The sequence below is a fragment of the Nerophis ophidion genome, linkage group LG02, assembly GCF_033978795.1.
Source record: "Nerophis ophidion isolate RoL-2023_Sa linkage group LG02, RoL_Noph_v1.0, whole genome shotgun sequence".
Lineage (NCBI taxonomy): Eukaryota > Metazoa > Chordata > Actinopteri > Syngnathiformes > Syngnathidae > Nerophis > Nerophis ophidion.
In genome coordinates this window covers 61,142,963-61,159,985 of record NC_084612.1, presented here as the reverse complement: position 1 = coordinate 61,159,985, position 17,023 = coordinate 61,142,963, and the positions used below count along the sequence as shown (strand labels likewise).

Genomic DNA, 17,023 nt, shown 5'->3' with positions numbered 1-17,023 from the left:
TGTGAAGCACCCATTGCATTCATGTACCATGTCAGAAATGTGAATTGTATTTTTTGAACCGGGGTAACTTCTGTGTCTCAGTGAAGTGATAACCACTACACTATGGAAACTGCTGCATGAATTTGGACTTGGATGTGTAAAAATTGTACAATAGTAACAATAACGAACAGACTTTCTTTCCTCATGTCTTCTTAGTGTAGTCCGTGTTGAGGATAAGGTTGTTGTTTCTACACAATGTCACCAGACAGGCTAACTCCCTCCTGTAAGTCGCTCTGTGCCGGCCAGTGATACATCCTATCACTGCGGTGTCATCAGAATACAGAAACAGATAAAAGTGGACTGAATGTCTTGAGTAGGGGCGGTGATCTTCAAACGACATGTTGATAAACACACAACCACGTCCACCATTTAGCTTTTCCAGAGGCTGCTGGCGGGCCTTAAAACTGTGCTGGTTGTGTTTTTTTCTCATTACATACCTGGCATGGAAAACTCCAAAGCTAACGTTTGGGCCCTATTTTTGAAAGCTTTCCAAATGAGGCCAAGAGTCTTATTGCCTCAGTCAGGGAAGATACAAATGCGTTACCAGCAAAAGATGGCAGTGGTGGGATTTGAACCCACGCCTCCCGAGAGACTGGAGCCTTAATCCAGCGCCTTAGACCGCTCGGCCACACTACCCTTATTCACAGCTTTCCGAGAATCAAATTGTCGGCACTATGAGATAGCAGAAATATGACATGGCAACACTTTGGTTGCGGTGTGGCAGGCAAAAGCCATGGATTTTTGCTTGTCCCCTGGAAAACACTATGTCACGCAGTCCTCGTAGTATAGTAGAAAGTGTCTCCGCCTGTCACGCGGAAGACCAGGGTTCGATTCCCTGACGGGGAGATTGTTCAGGTACCTCTAATTTTCTTCAATTACCATCTTGTTGAAATTTGAGAAGTGACCAAAGTATCATTCTCCGAATGTTGTGATGTGTGGACTCGGCATTGCTGCACAGCCCTATAGAAATCAAACAAAGTATTTTACTAGTGTTTGTTCCACCCTTGTAAATTAGGACGCAAAAGCAAGTCTTCAAAAAGGGAAAATCGTTTGTCAGAGTCAATGCGTCAAATAAAAGGTTAGGGATGCAGCAGCTGACGACCCTGACATAGCATTAGAAAAATCAACCTTGGTAGAATTAGAAAAGTCCTTAGGCGAAGCCCTATATGGTCTTATTTAGTACAACACATCTAACCACCGATGAGCAAACACTGACAACAGTTTAATTACACATATACACATACACCAATGGTTAGCCTAAAGTCAGATGGTACGGAAAACAGCTTGAATACAACCACAGACAGTCTATGTTGGTCACCTTCAAATATCATATAGACAAAGTAATGAGTGTACAAAGCCTCATGTCTGAGAGCTCAGAGTTGTCGGAGAGTTCAGAGTGTACCAAACAAAACAGGAAACGTCCTGACCTCAATTTGACTCAGTGTGCCAAACACTGCACCTACAGGAAACAGATGTTTGAGCAATAACGAACATAACAGGAAACCAAGCAAACACTGCACATACAGGAAACAGATGCTTGAGCAACAACCAACTTAACAGGAAACTAAGCGTAGTTCCTAGACACGAGACACATAGCAACCGACGTCAGTCAGTAGACTCACCAATCAGATAACTACTGGCACAGTGTATATAAGCTGCTGTACAACAAACTCTCAGACAGATCGCTTTGGGTTTTCCTGGTACTACTGTTCAAGTGTACTCTACGATCTCCGCTCTCTGTAGACTGCGTTTAATAAAATACTTCTACTTGACTCAACTCCTGCCTCCTCGAATTGTTTTCCTGCTCCCGGCCCAGGTGAGACGGCACTAAAAATGCGTCTCAACAAATTTGGGGGCTCGTCCGGGATACAGGGAGTTGTGAGGAGAACATCGAGAGGACCATTCGGACCTAAAAATTTTCTTCATGGACAAAGGACAAAGACACTTACCAATAAGGTAAGCAGAAACCTGTTAAAACAAATTCTGCATATTGGAAACTACTAAAATAGTGTCCTGTCCTATGTACTTGTAGGAAAACATAAAAACTAAAAGAGTCAGTAGAAGTGTAAATAACTTCGATACAGGAGGAATACACAGTAACCTCGAGAGTGGCGTAACTCCACCTGAGATCCGACGGGGTCCAGGAGCGGTTAGTACCGCGGCTGGGTTAGAGTCCCGGGGGTTGAGGTCCCTAAATTCTAGTTGTTGTTACGATATGAAAACTCCAAAAACGTTTGGGAAAATAGGTTTATAAACCTTTGAGAGATTGAAATATCGCTGTATAAAACTCCTCAAAACAACAAAATAGGTTGTTTTACGTGGGAAAAATGAGGGGAGAAGAAAAATACAGTCGAAGGAAACTGCAGTTTAAAATAGAGACTGAGTAGTCTTTCGATAACACAACTTTAAGCTGAAGAAAATACTGTGTTGGTATCAAATGTGTATATGACACTAACTTTGTGTGTGTATTTTAAGTGTTGTTGAGGTAAGAAGGGAAGTGGGGAGAATAAGACTCTGAGTAAATCGTTGTGTGAATACTCGTTGTGTGCTGGGTCTGCGGCTGATGAACTGACGGGATACCCAACGGTGTAAACGAACGTCGTTCATTCGCTACAGTTTAGGGCAGGGTGGGCGGTGAAAACCGTCCATATCTGACCAACAGACACGCAGCGAGGGCTAAACCACCCAGTTGATAAGCGAGACATCTTATCTTTGGAGTAAACGCTAAGGTTCTTGTGATAGGACACCCAGTGGGAGACCGGACCGACCTTTAGGGCCGGCCTAGAAGCTTGTCTCTCAGAGAACCGCAGTGGGCTAACGCAGCTATCTCCGGGAAGATTGTTGTCGCAATAAAACTGTGGAGCTCAGAGTCTAGTTAAAAATGGAAGGAGAGTTTGATAGAGAAATAGATGATGATGGATGGGGCCCGGTCAGCCCATATGTCACCCTATTGACCCAAATTGGATCCACAGCTAATGCCCTAGCTGCCACATCAAAGCCAACAGATAAAGAGAAGAAAGTAACAAAAGCAAAACAAAAATTAGAACAACTTATTCAGGACATGGGGAAAACATTGGAACATATAGGGCCCTTAGGACAATTGATACTTGATAAGATGAACACAGCAGCTATAAAGAGAGATGAAGCGGAAGAGCAGGGAAAGATTGCAGGTTTGTTGCAGAAGTCCAGTTGGAGGAAAAAAAAGCGCGACTGGGAGAAGGAGCGACGGGAGTGGGCTGAACTGTTGATCTGCTGACAAAGCACCAAACATCTGCACCAAAAGGAGCTTCACTCCAAATCGGTAACTGCACCTCATGTCCCCACATGTCCTCCACCCTATGCGCCTCCAACCCACGGCATGTATCCCACATTTTACATTGAAAGAGGCACACTCTGGCATTAGGAGATTTCCGCGCTGTTGCTGCTCGGTGCATGACCCAGACTAATCTTAGAGATGTAGAGACGGACGCAAAAACTCTAACACTGTCCGATGAGGTCAGATTCACCCAACTCTGCACTGCTCTTGGTGCTGCAATGCGTAGTCATTTCCCACTGCCTAATTCAGCCGTTATGCCTAAAATTAGATGGGACCCCAAACAAAACCCCAGGCAGTTTTTATGTGAAGCCAAAGAGGCCTGGACCAATCAAACCGGCCCGTACCCCAGTAACACTGGGTCACAGGCCGAGTGGTTCCGACAAGCAGTTCTGAGTGGAGTGCCTGAGTCAGTGCAAACAGCCATGAAAAGTAACCCTGACATGTTACGATGTCAACTTTGTACATGGGAGAAGCATCTCGTTCATCACCTTACCACGGCTCAAGCCAAAAAAACAACAAGATGAGAAAGACAAAGCAGATTTGCAGGCACAATTACTGAAATTACAACTAGCCAAAGCTAGAGATGACTTAAACGACAAAAAGAAGGGCAAGAAAGATCAGGTCAAGGTTATGTCTCAAACTGTACAGCAGTGGGACGGCGATAACGTTCAGGAGTCTGGGACGCCACATTTCAGAAGAAGGGGAGGACAAAATAGGGGAAGGGGAGGCCCACGGGGTGGAGGAAGGAGAGGGTTTTCCAGGGGAAAGCCTCAAGGAGGAAACCAAGGCTGTTTCCTGTGTGGGGGCTCCTCCCATTGGGTGAGGGAGTGCCCATATAACCCTGCTCAGTCACAAAGAGGGTTTCCACAGAGAGGAGTTCAGAACCGGGGAGGAACACGCCCTCCTCAGTCTCAAGGGAGAGGACCCGCACCACAGTTCCCCTTGTGGCAAGACACTGAGTGACACGCCCCACAGAGAAGCCCTGGACAGCACCTTACGGCAGAACCGGTGCTGTCAGTGACAGTAAATCAGGACTTGCTGCCTTTCTTAGTGGATACCGGTGCTACCGTCTCCACTATCAAGACTGTGGAAAAGAAGCTGCTTACATCAGACGTCATAACAGTCATGGGTTTCTCTGGGGTTCCTACTATGCTGCCTTACACCAAGCCTCTCACAACACGGCTTGGCAATCAGACTGTGTTGCATCCTTTCATCTACTCCCCTGAGGTACCTTCCAACCTGTTGGGGAGAGACCTCCTGACTCGATTGTGGGCTACTATTCTCTGCTCGCCTGACGGACTAACAGTCTCATTCCCTGATGGAACATCTCTACCCTGCGCCAGTATTGAGTCTTCACATTCAAGCCAATACATGATTCAGCCAGTTGCAGACAGATCGGCTGACATCTACTGGGGTCTCCTACACAGTGAAACTAGTGATAAAGGTGGAATCCTGTCGGCTTACCTGACTTGGAAACCCTGGATCTCCCAAATACACCCCTATGTGGCCCCTCCTGACCCTCCTCATATGACATTGTTTTATGATAGAGAGGATACACAGTGGTATGAGGAACAGTTTAGCAGGGAAATAGAGGGAACTAATTGGGCTCTTTCCACTAATAACATTTATGTGGCTCCCATAGGTGTAGCGGCAGAAGTTTCTCTCACCCCAGAACAACTACAGTGGTATATGATGAGTGACGAGGCTTCCCCCATGTGTCTTTAGCCTTACATCCAGAGCACCAAGCCAAAGAGCTGGGTTCTATAGTTAAAACAGCACAACTGCAAACTGATTGGCAGAGGGTTGGCTCTTCGTTGTGGTATTCACCCGCAACTCAAATCTACAAAATACAGGTTTCTTGCACTGACCACGCTCTCCTTGAACACGCTCAAATCTCCCGCCACCATGGCCGAGAGAAAACAGATCACCCCGAAGCAGCATTGTTGTTAGATTCACTGCCTGACTCACTATGGTCCGCTGGGCCCACGGATGTTGGCCTAGTCGACTGCCCCCCAGTTACTTTCAAGCTGAAAAATAACAACCCAGTGTGGGTTCCCCAATACCCAAGTAAAAAAGACGCCGAAATCGGCATTGCAGATACCATTGAAGGTCTATTTGAAAAGGGGGTGTTGGTAGAAACATCCTCAGAATGGAACACTCCCATATGGCCCATTGAAAAGAAGGGCACTGGTAAATATCGCATGGTTCATGATCTTAGGGCCATTAACTCTGCGTTATGCACGCAAACCATCCCAGTTCCCAACCCTTACGTTGCGTTGACTAATCTTGATCCTAGCCACCAATGGTTCACCTGTATCGACCTCGCTAATGCATTTTTCTGCCTACCACTAGCCGAAGAATGTAGAAACATTTTTGCCTTCACCTACCGAGGTGTCCAACTGACCTATTCTTGTCTTCCTCAGGGATTTGCTCTATCCCCTGGCCTATTTAATCAGGTATTAAAGGATGTTTTGACGGATTGTGCTACCACCTGGAATAAAAAACATAGCACTAACTGAGGCGCACGGAGTGGGACATGTCGGGGCTGCACAGATGCAGAGAAACCTCGAAAATTGGTGGCACCCATTTTTGAAAGATATGTGTAAATATCATGTACATACTTGCCCTGAATGCACCATGTATAATGCACGACCAACAGTCAGACCGCATCCTGGACGTTTCCCTCTCGAGACGAAAACAGGGAAAGAAATCATCATAGATTACACAGATATGGTGAATTCAGTAAAAGGGTACAGGTATATGTTGGTATGTGTGGATGCGTATTCAGGTTGGCCAGAGGTACTCCCTACAAAAAGGGAAGACAGTAAGACAGTGGTGAAGTTTTTGTTAAACCAGTATATCCCCAGACATGGTTTTCCTGAGAAAATCCGATCAGATAATGGTACACATTTCAAAAACCATGATCTGCAAAAGGTTGAAGAAATGCTGGGGTTGAAACACAAGTTTGGTTCGGTCTACCACCCACAATCCCAAGGAAAGGTTGAAAGAATGAACCAAACACTCAAATCTATATTGGCAAAAATCTGTGCACTGACTAAAATTAATTGGCTAGATGCGCTACCCCTTGCCCTCATGTCTGTTAAAAGCTCAATAAACCAAAGCACGGCCTTTACTCCCTTTGAGCTGACCACAGGCAGGAGGTTTCCAGGGCCCCAGTCCAAGCTTATTGGAATCAAAGGTGATGATCAGTCATTAACCCACACACAGTATTTCCATGCTTTACAAGCCATTGTTGCAGAGTATGCCAAGCAGGTGGGGGAAAGAAACAAGGAAGACACAGCGACCCCACCAAGCACAGAGTGGGTCCTGCTGAAGGTGCTCAAGCGAAAGTGGACCGAACCCAGGTGGACGGGTCCATATCGAGTGACTGAACGCACCTCGCATGCTGTTCGGCTGAACGGCAAGGGAGACACGTGGTTCCACTGGAGCCAGTGTGCAGCGGCGGACGCCCCTGCACGCACGTTGAGAGGGACACGTACCGAGTTACGTGAACAACAACAACGGGAGAAGACCACCAATCAACAAGGGGCAGAATAATCCCCTGGTGGCATCAGGGTGAGGTAGTCTACCCAAAATCCCTGTGGGAGGAGGTGAAATAGCGCTCCTCTCCTACACGTGGTGTGCCAAACCACCAACCAGATTCGTCGAGGGACCAAGTAGATCTTATTGCCTCAGTTAGGGAAGATACAAATGCGTTATCAGCAAAAGATGGCAGTGGTGGGATTTGAACCCACGCCTCCCGAGAGACTGGAGCCTTAATCCAGCGCCTTAGACCGCTCGGCCACACTACCCTTATTCCCAGTTTACCGAGGATCAAATTGTCGGCATTATGAGATAGCAGAAATATGACATGGCAACACTTTGGTTGCGGTGTGGCAGGCAAAAGCCAAGGATGTTTGCTTGTCCCCTGGAAAACACCATGTTATACAGTCCTCGTTGGTATAGTGGACAGTATCTCCGCCTGTCACGCGGAAGACCAGGGTTCGATTCCCTGACGGGGAGATGGTTCAGGTACCTCTAATTTTCCTCAATTACCATCTTGTTGAAATTTGAGAAGTGACCAAAGTATCATTCTTCGAATGTTGTGATGTGTGGACTCGGCGTTGCTGCACAGCCCTATAGAAATCAAACACAGTATTTTACTAATGTTTGTTCCACCCTTCTAAATTAGGACGCAAAAGCAAGTCTTCAAAAAGGGAAAATCGTTTGTCAGAGTCAATGCGTCAAATAAAAGGTTAGGGATGCAGCAGCTGACGACCTCGACATAGCATTAGAAAAATCAACCTTGGTAGAATTAGAAAAGTCCTTAGGCGAAGCCCTATATGGTCTTATTTGCTACAACACATCTAACCACCGATGAGCAAACACTGACAACAGTTTAATTACACGTATACACATACACCAATGGTTAGCCTAAAGTCAGATGGTACAGAAAACAGCTTGAATACAACCACAGACAGTCTATGTTGGTCACCTTCAAATATCATATTGAGAAAGTTAAAGCTAAGGTTGGATTTGGAAACAGCATCCTAAAAAACTCTACAATACCAGCCGGGGAACATATTCTGCCACTATCCGAGCAACTGAACTCGCCTTATGAATCAAAACAGCCAAAAGTGCCTCATGTCAGGTTGCAATTACGTTGAGTCATCTTGCCGAAATCAATCCTGGCCTAAACACTGCCTGCGAGGCTCTAACTGGGTGTTTGAAATCAATTAGAACCTACAATCTCTATCTGCTGTTAGGCATTGATCCTCCGTATTATCTGACGTCAGAGGAAAAGTTCAAACAAGAAACTGACCCTCGTCTCGCTCTGTTTGACCGAGAACCTGCAACGAAGAGATTAAAATCAAGGCAAATTTCCTTCATCCTGGAAAAGCCCTGACTGACAGCCATCACCGCAACAGGTTGGCCCTCTGCTAAAGCCGCAGGGAAAATGCCTCACACAATTAAACAAATCTCTTCTGCCCGGCTTCAAAGAAGTGTGGCGTTTTGGTCCTGCCTAAATCGCCCAAGATCTGAGAAACGGAACGTTGCAAGGTATCCGTGAACAAATGAGGCTATGAGGATGTTCCACAGCATGTTAGTGTGGAGGAGTGCAGATGATGTGTCATTTGTTAGTCTGCTCTCTCCTGCCTGTGCAATTCAACCAACAAGATCTGGATGCCGTCAGTGACTCGGCTCGGGTGTGGGGTGAACTGGAAAGGTGTCGTGCCGTGGAACTCGAAGAGAACAAGAAAGAGGAAAGCTGGGAATCTCAGGCACCTTTTTTTGGCCAAATTGGAGTAATGTCCACATTGTCTTTATGGAAAATGTCAACGATAATGCTTTGTATATCATGAGCATAAAACATGGAAGTCACATAAGTTTTATAGAAATTGCCTGCTTTGAGAACAGAATGGATAGCTTTCCCTGACCGGGAATCGAACTCGGGCCGCGGCGGTGAAAGATCTAAATCCTAGCCACTAGACCACCAGGGAACTGATCATTTGTTCAGACACTTGTCTCCTGCATGGTTTCTTGACAAATGTGTGAAGCACCCATTGCATTCATGTACCATGTCAGAAATGTGAATTGTATTTTTTGAACCGGGGTAACTTCTGTGTCTCAGTGAAGTGATAACCACTACACTATGGAAACTGCTGCATGAATTTGGACTTGGATGTGTAAAAATTGTACAATAGTAACAATAACGAACAGACTTTCTTTCCTCATGTCTTCTTAGTGTAGTCCGTGTTGAGGATAAGGTTGTTGTTTCTACACAATGTCACCAGACAGGCTAACTCCCTACTGTAAGTCGCTCTGTGCCGGCCACTGATACATCCTATCACTGCGGTGTCATCAGAATACAGAAACAGATAAAAGTGGACTGAATGTCTTAAGTAGGGGCGGTGATCTTCAAACGACATGTTGATAAACACACAACCACGTCCACCTTTTAGCTTTTCCAGAGGCTGCTGGCGGGCCTTAAAACTGTGCTGGTTGTGTTTTTTTCTCATTGCATACCTGGCATGGAAAACTCCAAAGCTAACGTTTGGGCCCTATTTTTGAAAGCTTTCCAAATGAGGCCAAGAGTCTTATTGCCTCAGTCAGGGAAGATACAAATGCGTTACCAGCAAAAGATGGCAGTGGTGGGATTTGAACCCACGCCTCCCGAGAGACTGGAGCCTTAATCCAGCGCCTTAGACCGCTCGGCCACACTACCCTTATTCCCAGCTTTCCAAGGATCAAATTGTCGGCATTATGAGATAGCAGAAATATGACATGGCAACACTTTGGTTGCGGTGTGGCAGGCAAAAGCCAAGGATTTTTGCTTGTCCCCTGGAAAACACTATGTCACGCAGTCCTCGTTAGTATGGTGGACAGTATCTCCACCTGTCATGCGGAAGACCAGGGTTCGATTCCCTGACGGGGAGATAGTTCAGTTACCTCTAATTTTCGTCAATTACAATCTTGTTGAAATTTTAGAAGTGACCAAAGTATCATTCTCCGAATGTTGTGATGTGTGGACTCGGCGTTGCTGCACAGCCCTATAGAAATCAAACACAGTATTTTACTAATGTTTGTTCCACCCTTCTAAATTAGGACGCAAAAGCAAGTCTTCAAAAAGGGAAAATCGTTTGTCAGAGTCAATGCGTCAAATAAAAGGTTAGGGATGCAGCAGCTGACGACCTCGACATAGCATTAGAAAAATCAACCTTGGTAGAATTAGAAAAGTCCTTAGGCGAAGCCCTATATGGTCTTATTTACTACAACACATCTAACCACCGATGAGCAAACACTGACAGCAGTTTAATTACACATATACACATACACCAATGGTTAGCCTAAAGTCAGATGGTACAGAAAACAGCTTGAATACAACCACAGACAGTCTATGTTGGTCACCTTCAAATATCATATTGAGAAAGTTAAAGCTAAGGTTGGATTTGGAAACAGCATCCTAAAAAACTGTACAATACCAGCCGGGGAACATATTCTGCCACTATCCGAGCAACTGAACTCGCCTTATGAATCAAAACAGCCAAAAGTGCCTCATGTCATGTTGCAATCACGTGAGTCATCTTGCCGAAATCAATCCTGGCCTAAACACTGCCTGCGAGGCTCTAACTGGGTGTTTGAAATCAATTACAACCTACAATCTCTATCTGCTGTTAGGCATTGATCCTCCGTATTATCTGACGTCAGAGGAAAAGTTCAAACAAGAAACTGACCCTCGTATCGCTCTGTTTGACCGAGAACCTGCAACGAAGAGATTAAAATCAAGGCAAATTTCCTCCATCCTGGACAAGCCCTGACTGACAGTCATCACCGCAACAGGTTGGCCCTCTGCTAAAGCTGCAGGGAAAATGCCTCACACAACTAAACAAATCTCTTCTGCCCGGCTCCAAAGAAGTGTGGCGTTTCGGTCCTGCCTAAATCGCCCAAGATCTGAGAAACGGAACGTTGCAAGGTATCCATGAACAAATGAGGCTATGAGGATGTTCAACAGCATGTTAGTGTGGAGGAGTGCAAATGATGTGTCATTTGTTAGTCTGCTCTCTCCTGCCTGTGCAATTCAACCAACAAGATCTGGATGCCGTCAGTGACTCGGCTCGGGTGCGGGGTGAACTGGAAAGGTGTCGTGCCGTGGAACTCGAAGAGAACAAGAAAGAGGAAAGCTGGGAATCTCAGGCACCTTTTTTTGGCCAAATTGGAGCAATGTCCACATTGCCTTTATGGAAAATGTCAACGAGCATAAAACATGGAAGGCACATAAGTTTTATAGAAATTGTCTGGTATGAGAACGGAATGGATAGCTTTCCCAGACCGGGAAACGAACCCGGGCCGCGGCGGTGAAAGCGCCGAATCCTAGCCACTAGACCACCAGGGAACTGATAATTTTTTAGGACACTTGTCTCCTGCATGGTTTCTTGACAAATGTGTGAAGCACCCATTGCATTCAAGTACCATGTCAGAAATGTGAATTGTATTTTTTGAACCGGGGTAACTTCTGTGTCTCAGTGAAGTGATAACCACTACACTATGGAAACTGCTGCATGAATTTGGACTTGGATGTGTAAAAATTGTACAATAGTAACAATAACGAACACTTTCTTTCCTCATGTCTTCTTAGTGTAGTCCGTGTTGAGGATAAGGTTGTTGTTTCTACACAATGTCACCAGACAGGCTAACTCCCTCCTGTAAGTCGCTCTGTGCCGGCCAGTGATACATCCTATCACTGCGGTGTCATCAGAATACAGAAACAGATAAAAGTGGACTGAATGTCTTGAGTAGGGGCGGTGATCTTCAAACGACATGTTGATAAACACACAACCACGTCCACCTTTTAGCTTTTCCAGAGGCTGCTGGCGGGCCTTAAAACTGTGCTGGTTGTGTTTTTTTCTCATTACATACCTGGCATGGAAAACTCCAAAGCTAACGTTTGGGCCCTATTTTTGAAAGCTTTCCAAATGAGGCCAAGAGTCTTATTGCCTCAGTCAGGGAAGATACAAATGCGTTACCAGCAAAAGATGGCAGTGGTGGGATTTGAACCCACGCCTCCCGAGAGACTGGAGCCTTAATCCAGCGCCTTAGACCGCTCGGCCACACTACCCTTATTCACAGCTTTCCGAGAATCAAATTGTCGGCACTATGAGATAGCAGAAATATGACATGGCAACACTTTGGTTGCGGTGTGGCAGGCAAAAGCCAAGGATTTTTGCTTGTCCCCTGGAAAACACTATGTCACGCAGTCCTCGTAGTATAGTGGAAAGTGTCTCCGCCTGTCACGCGGAAGACCAGGGTTCGATTCCCTGACGGGGAGATTGTTCAGGTACCTCTAATTTTCTTCAATTACCATCTTGTTGAAATTTGAGAAGTGACCAAAGTATCATTCTCCGAATGTTGTGATGTGTGGACTCGGCATTGCTGCACAGCCCTATAGAAATCAAACAAAGTATTTTACTAGTGTTTGTTCCACCCTTGTAAATTAGGACGCAAAAGCAAGTCTTCAAAAAGGGAAAATCGTTTGTCAGAGTCAATGCGTCAAATAAAAGGTTAGGGATGCAGCAGCTGACGACCCTGACATAGCATTAGAAAAATCAACCTTGGTAGAATTAGAAAAGTCCTTAGGCGAAGCCCTATATGGTCTTATTTACTACAACACATCTAACCACCGATGAGCAAACACTGACAACAGTTTAATTACACATATACACATACACCAATGGTTAGCCTAAAGTCAGATGGTACGGAAAACAGCTTGAATACAACCACAGACAGTCTATGTTGGTCACCTTCAAATATCATATAGACAAAGTAATGAGTGTACAAAGCCTCATGTCTGAGAGTTCAGAGTTGTCGGAGAGTTCAGAGTGTACCAAACAAAACAGGAAACGTCCTGACCTCAATTTGACTCAGTGTGCCAAACACTGCACCTACAGGAAACAGATGTTTGAGCAATAACGAACATAACAGGAAACCAAGCAAACACTGCACATACAGGAAACAGATGCTTGAGCAACAACCAACTTAACAGGAAACTAAGCGTAGTTCCTAGACACGAGACACATAGCAACCGACGTCAGTCAGTAGACTCACCAATCAGATAACTACTGGCACAGTGTATATAAGCTGCTGTACAACAAACTCTCAGACAGATCGCTTTGGGTTTTCCTGGTACTACTGTTCAAGTGTACTCTACGATCTCCGCTCTCTGTAGACTGCGTTTAATAAAATACTTCTACTTGACTCAACTCCTGCCTCCTCGAATTGTTTTCCTGCTCCCGGCCCAGGTGAGACGGCACTAAAAATGCGTCTCAACAAATTTGGGGGCTCGTCCGGGATACAGGGAGTTGTGAGGAGAACATCGAGAGGACCATTCGGACCTAAAAATTTTCTTCATGGACAAAGGACAAAGACACTTACCAATAAGGTAAGCAGAAACCTGTTAAAACAAATTCTGCATATTGGAAACTACTAAAATAGTGTCCTGTCCTATGTACTTGTAGGAAAACATAAAAACTAAAAGAGTCAGTAGAAGTGTAAATAACTTCGATACAGGAGGAATACACAGTAACCTCGAGAGTGGCGTAACTCCACCTGAGATCCGACGGGGTCCAGGAGCGGTTAGTACCGCGGCTGGGTTAGAGTCCCGGGGGTTGAGGTCCCTAAATTCTAGTTGTTGTTACGATATGAAAACTCCAAAAACGTTTGGGAAAATAGGTTTATAAACCTTGGAGAGATTGAAATATCGCTGTATAAAACTCCTCAAAACAACAAAATAGGTTGTTTTACGTGGGAAAAATGAGGGGAGAAGAAAAATACAGTCGAAGGAAACTGCAGTTTAAAATAGAGACTGAGTAGTCTTTCGATAACACAACTTTAAGCTGAAGAAAATACTGTGTTGGTATCAAATGTGTATATGACACTAACTTTGTGTGTGTATTTTAAGTGTTGTTGAGGTAAGAAGGGAAGTGGGGAGAATAAGACTCTGAGTAAATCGTTGTGTGAATACTCGTTGTGTGCTGGGTCTGCGGCTGATGAACTGACGGGATACCCAACGGTGTAAACGAACGTCGTTCATTCGCTACAGTTTAGGGCAGGGTGGGCGGTGAAAACCGTCCATATCTGACCAACAGACACGCAGCGAGGGCTAAACCACCCAGTTGATAAGCGAGACATCTTATCTTTGGAGTAAACGCTAAGGTTCTTGTGATAGGACACCCAGTGGGAGACCGGACCGACCTTTAGGGCCGGCCTAGAAGCTTGTCTCTCAGAGAACCGCAGTGGGCTAACGCAGCTATCTCCGGGAAGATTGTTGTCGCAATAAAACTGTGGAGCTCAGAGTCTAGTTAAAAATGGAAGGAGAGTTTGATAGAGAAATAGATGATGATGGATGGGGCCCGGTCAGCCCATATGTCACCCTATTGACCCAAATTGGATCCACAGCTAATGCCCTAGCTGCCACATCAAAGCCAACAGATAAAGAGAAGAAAGTAACAAAAGCAAAACAAAAATTAGAACAACTTATTCAGGACATGGGGAAAACATTGGAACATATAGGGCCCTTAGGACAATTGATACTTGATAAGATGAACACAGCAGCTATAAAGAGAGATGAAGCGGAAGAGCAGGGAAAGATTGCAGGTTTGTTGCAGAAGTCCAGTTGGAGGAAAAAAAAGCGCGACTGGGAGAAGGAGCGACGGGAGTGGGCTGAACTGTTGATCTGCTGACAAAGCACCAAACATCTGCACCAAAAGGAGCTTCACTCCAAATCGGTAACTGCACCTCATGTCCCCACATGTCCTCCACCCTATGCGCCTCCAACCCACGGCATGTATCCCACATTTTACATTGAAAGAGGCACACTCTGGCATTAGGAGATTTCCGCGCTGTTGCTGCTCGGTGCATGACCCAGACTAATCTTAGAGATGTAGAGACGGACGCAAAAACTCTAACACTGTCCGATGAGGTCAGATTCACCCAACTCTGCACTGCTCTTGGTGCTGCAATGCGTAGTCATTTCCCACTGCCTAATTCAGCCGTTATGCCTAAAATTAGATGGGACCCCAAACAAAACCCCAGGCAGTTTTTATGTGAAGCCAAAGAGGCCTGGACCAATCAAACCGGCCCGTACCCCAGTAACACTGGGTCACAGGCCGAGTGGTTCCGACAAGCAGTTCTGAGTGGAGTGCCTGAGTCAGTGCAAACAGCCATGAAAAGTAACCCTGACATGTTACGATGTCAACTTTGTGTATGGGAGAAGCATCTCGTTCATCACCTTACCACGGCTCAAGCCAAAAAAACAACAAGATGAGAAAGACAAAGCAGATTTGCAGGCACAATTACTGAAATTACAACTAGCCAAAGCTAGAGATGACTTAAACGACAAAAAGAAGGGCAAGAAAGATCAGGTCAAGGTTATGTCTCAAACTGTACAGCAGTGGGACGGCGATAACGTTCAGGAGTCTGGGACGCCACATTTCAGAAGAAGGGGAGGACAAAATAGGGGAAGGGGAGGCCCACGGGGTGGAGGAAGGAGAGGGTTTTCCAGGGGAAAGCCTCAAGGAGGAAACCAAGGCTGTTTCCTGTGTGGGGGCTCCTCCCATTGGGTGAGGGAGTGCCCATATAACCCTGCTCAGTCACAAAGAGGGTTTCCACAGAGAGGAGTTCAGAACCGGGGAGGAACACGCCCTCCTCAGTCTCAAGGGAGAGGACCCGCACCACAGTTCCCCTTGTGGCAAGACACTGAGTGACACGCCCCACAGAGAAGCCCTGGACAGCACCTTACGGCAGAACCGGTGCTGTCAGTGACAGTAAATCAGGACTTGCTGCCTTTCTTAGTGGATACCGGTGCTACCGTCTCCACTATCAAGACTGTGGAAAAGAAGCTGCTTACATCAGACGTCATAACAATCATGGGTTTCTCTGGGGTTCCTACTATGCTGCCTTACACCAAGCCTCTCACAACACGGCTTGGCAATCAGACTGTGTTGCATCCTTTCATCTACTCCCCTGAGGTACCTTCCAACCTGTTGGGGAGAGACCTCCTGACTCGATTGTGGGCTACTATTCTCTGCTCGCCTGACGGACTAACAGTCTCATTCCCTGATGGAACATCTCTACCCTGCGCCAGTATTGAGTCTTCACATTCAAGCCAATACATGATTCAGCCAGTTGCAGACAGATCGGCTGACATCTACTGGGGTCTCCTACACAGTGAAACTAGTGATAAAGGTGGAATCCTGTCGGCTTACCTGACTTGGAAACCCTGGATCTCCCAAATACACCCCTATGTGGCCCCTCCTGACCCTCCTCATATGACATTGTTTTATGATAGAGAGGATACACAGTGGTATGAGGAACAGTTTAGCAGGGAAATAGAGGGAACTAATTGGGCTCTTTCCACTAATAACATTTATGTGGCTCCCATAGGTGTAGCGGCAGAAGTTTCTCTCACCCCAGAACAACTACAGTGGTATATGATGAGTGACGAGGCTTCCCCCCATGTGTCTTTAGCCTTACATCCAGAGCACCAAGCCAAAGAGCTGGGTTCTATAGTTAAAACAGCACAACTGCAAACTGATTGGCAGAGGGTTGGCTCTTCGTTGTGGTATTCACCCGCAACTCAAATCTACAAAATACAGGTTTCTTGCACTGACCACGCTCTCCTTGAACACGCTCAAATCTCCCGCCACCATGGCCGAGAGAAAACAGATCACCCCGAAGCAGCATTGTTGTTAGATTCACTGCCTGACTCACTATGGTCCGCTGGGCCCACGGATGTTGGCCTAGTCGACTGCCCCCCAGTTACTTTCAAGCTGAAAAATAACAACCCAGTGTGGGTTCCCCAATACCCAAGTAAAAAAGACGCCGAAATCGGCATTGCAGATACCATTGAAGGTCTATTTGAAAAGGGGGTGTTGGTAGAAACATCCTCAGAATGGAACACTCCCATATGGCCCATTGAAAAGAAGGGCACTGGTAAATATCGCATGGTTCATGATCTTAGGGCCATTAACTCTGCGTTATGCACGCAAACCATCCCAGTTCCCAACCCTTACGTTGCGTTGACTAATCTTGATCCTAGCCACCAATGGTTCACCTGTATCGACCTCGCTAATGCATTTTTCTGCCTACCACTAGCCGAAGAATGTAGAAACA

The 17,023-nt window shown here is 45.9% G+C and overlaps 6 non-coding genes across 6 annotated transcripts; 1 reads left to right on the top strand and 5 right to left on the bottom strand.

Moving 5' to 3' along the window:
* Positions 1 to 593: 593 nt before the first annotated feature.
* Positions 594 to 675, bottom strand: trnal-aag (transfer RNA leucine (anticodon AAG)). Its single transcript has one exon. It is a non-coding gene; the product is annotated as a tRNA-Leu (tRNA).
* A 6,410-nt stretch (positions 676 to 7,085) lies between these two features.
* Positions 7,086 to 7,167, bottom strand: trnal-aag (transfer RNA leucine (anticodon AAG)). Its single transcript has one exon. It is a non-coding gene; the product is annotated as a tRNA-Leu (tRNA).
* Positions 7,168 to 7,306: 139 nt separating this feature from the next.
* On the top strand, positions 7,307 to 7,378 carry trnad-guc (transfer RNA aspartic acid (anticodon GUC)). The gene has a single exon. It is a non-coding gene; the product is annotated as a tRNA-Asp (tRNA).
* Positions 7,379 to 9,499: 2,121 nt separating this feature from the next.
* On the bottom strand, positions 9,500 to 9,581 carry trnal-aag (transfer RNA leucine (anticodon AAG)). Its single transcript has one exon. It is a non-coding gene; the product is annotated as a tRNA-Leu (tRNA).
* A 1,596-nt stretch (positions 9,582 to 11,177) lies between these two features.
* Positions 11,178 to 11,249, bottom strand: trnae-uuc (transfer RNA glutamic acid (anticodon UUC)). The gene has a single exon. It is a non-coding gene; the product is annotated as a tRNA-Glu (tRNA).
* A 641-nt stretch (positions 11,250 to 11,890) lies between these two features.
* trnal-aag (transfer RNA leucine (anticodon AAG)) lies at positions 11,891 to 11,972 on the bottom strand. The gene has a single exon. It is a non-coding gene; the product is annotated as a tRNA-Leu (tRNA).
* Between the last annotated feature and the right edge of the window lie 5,051 nt (positions 11,973 to 17,023).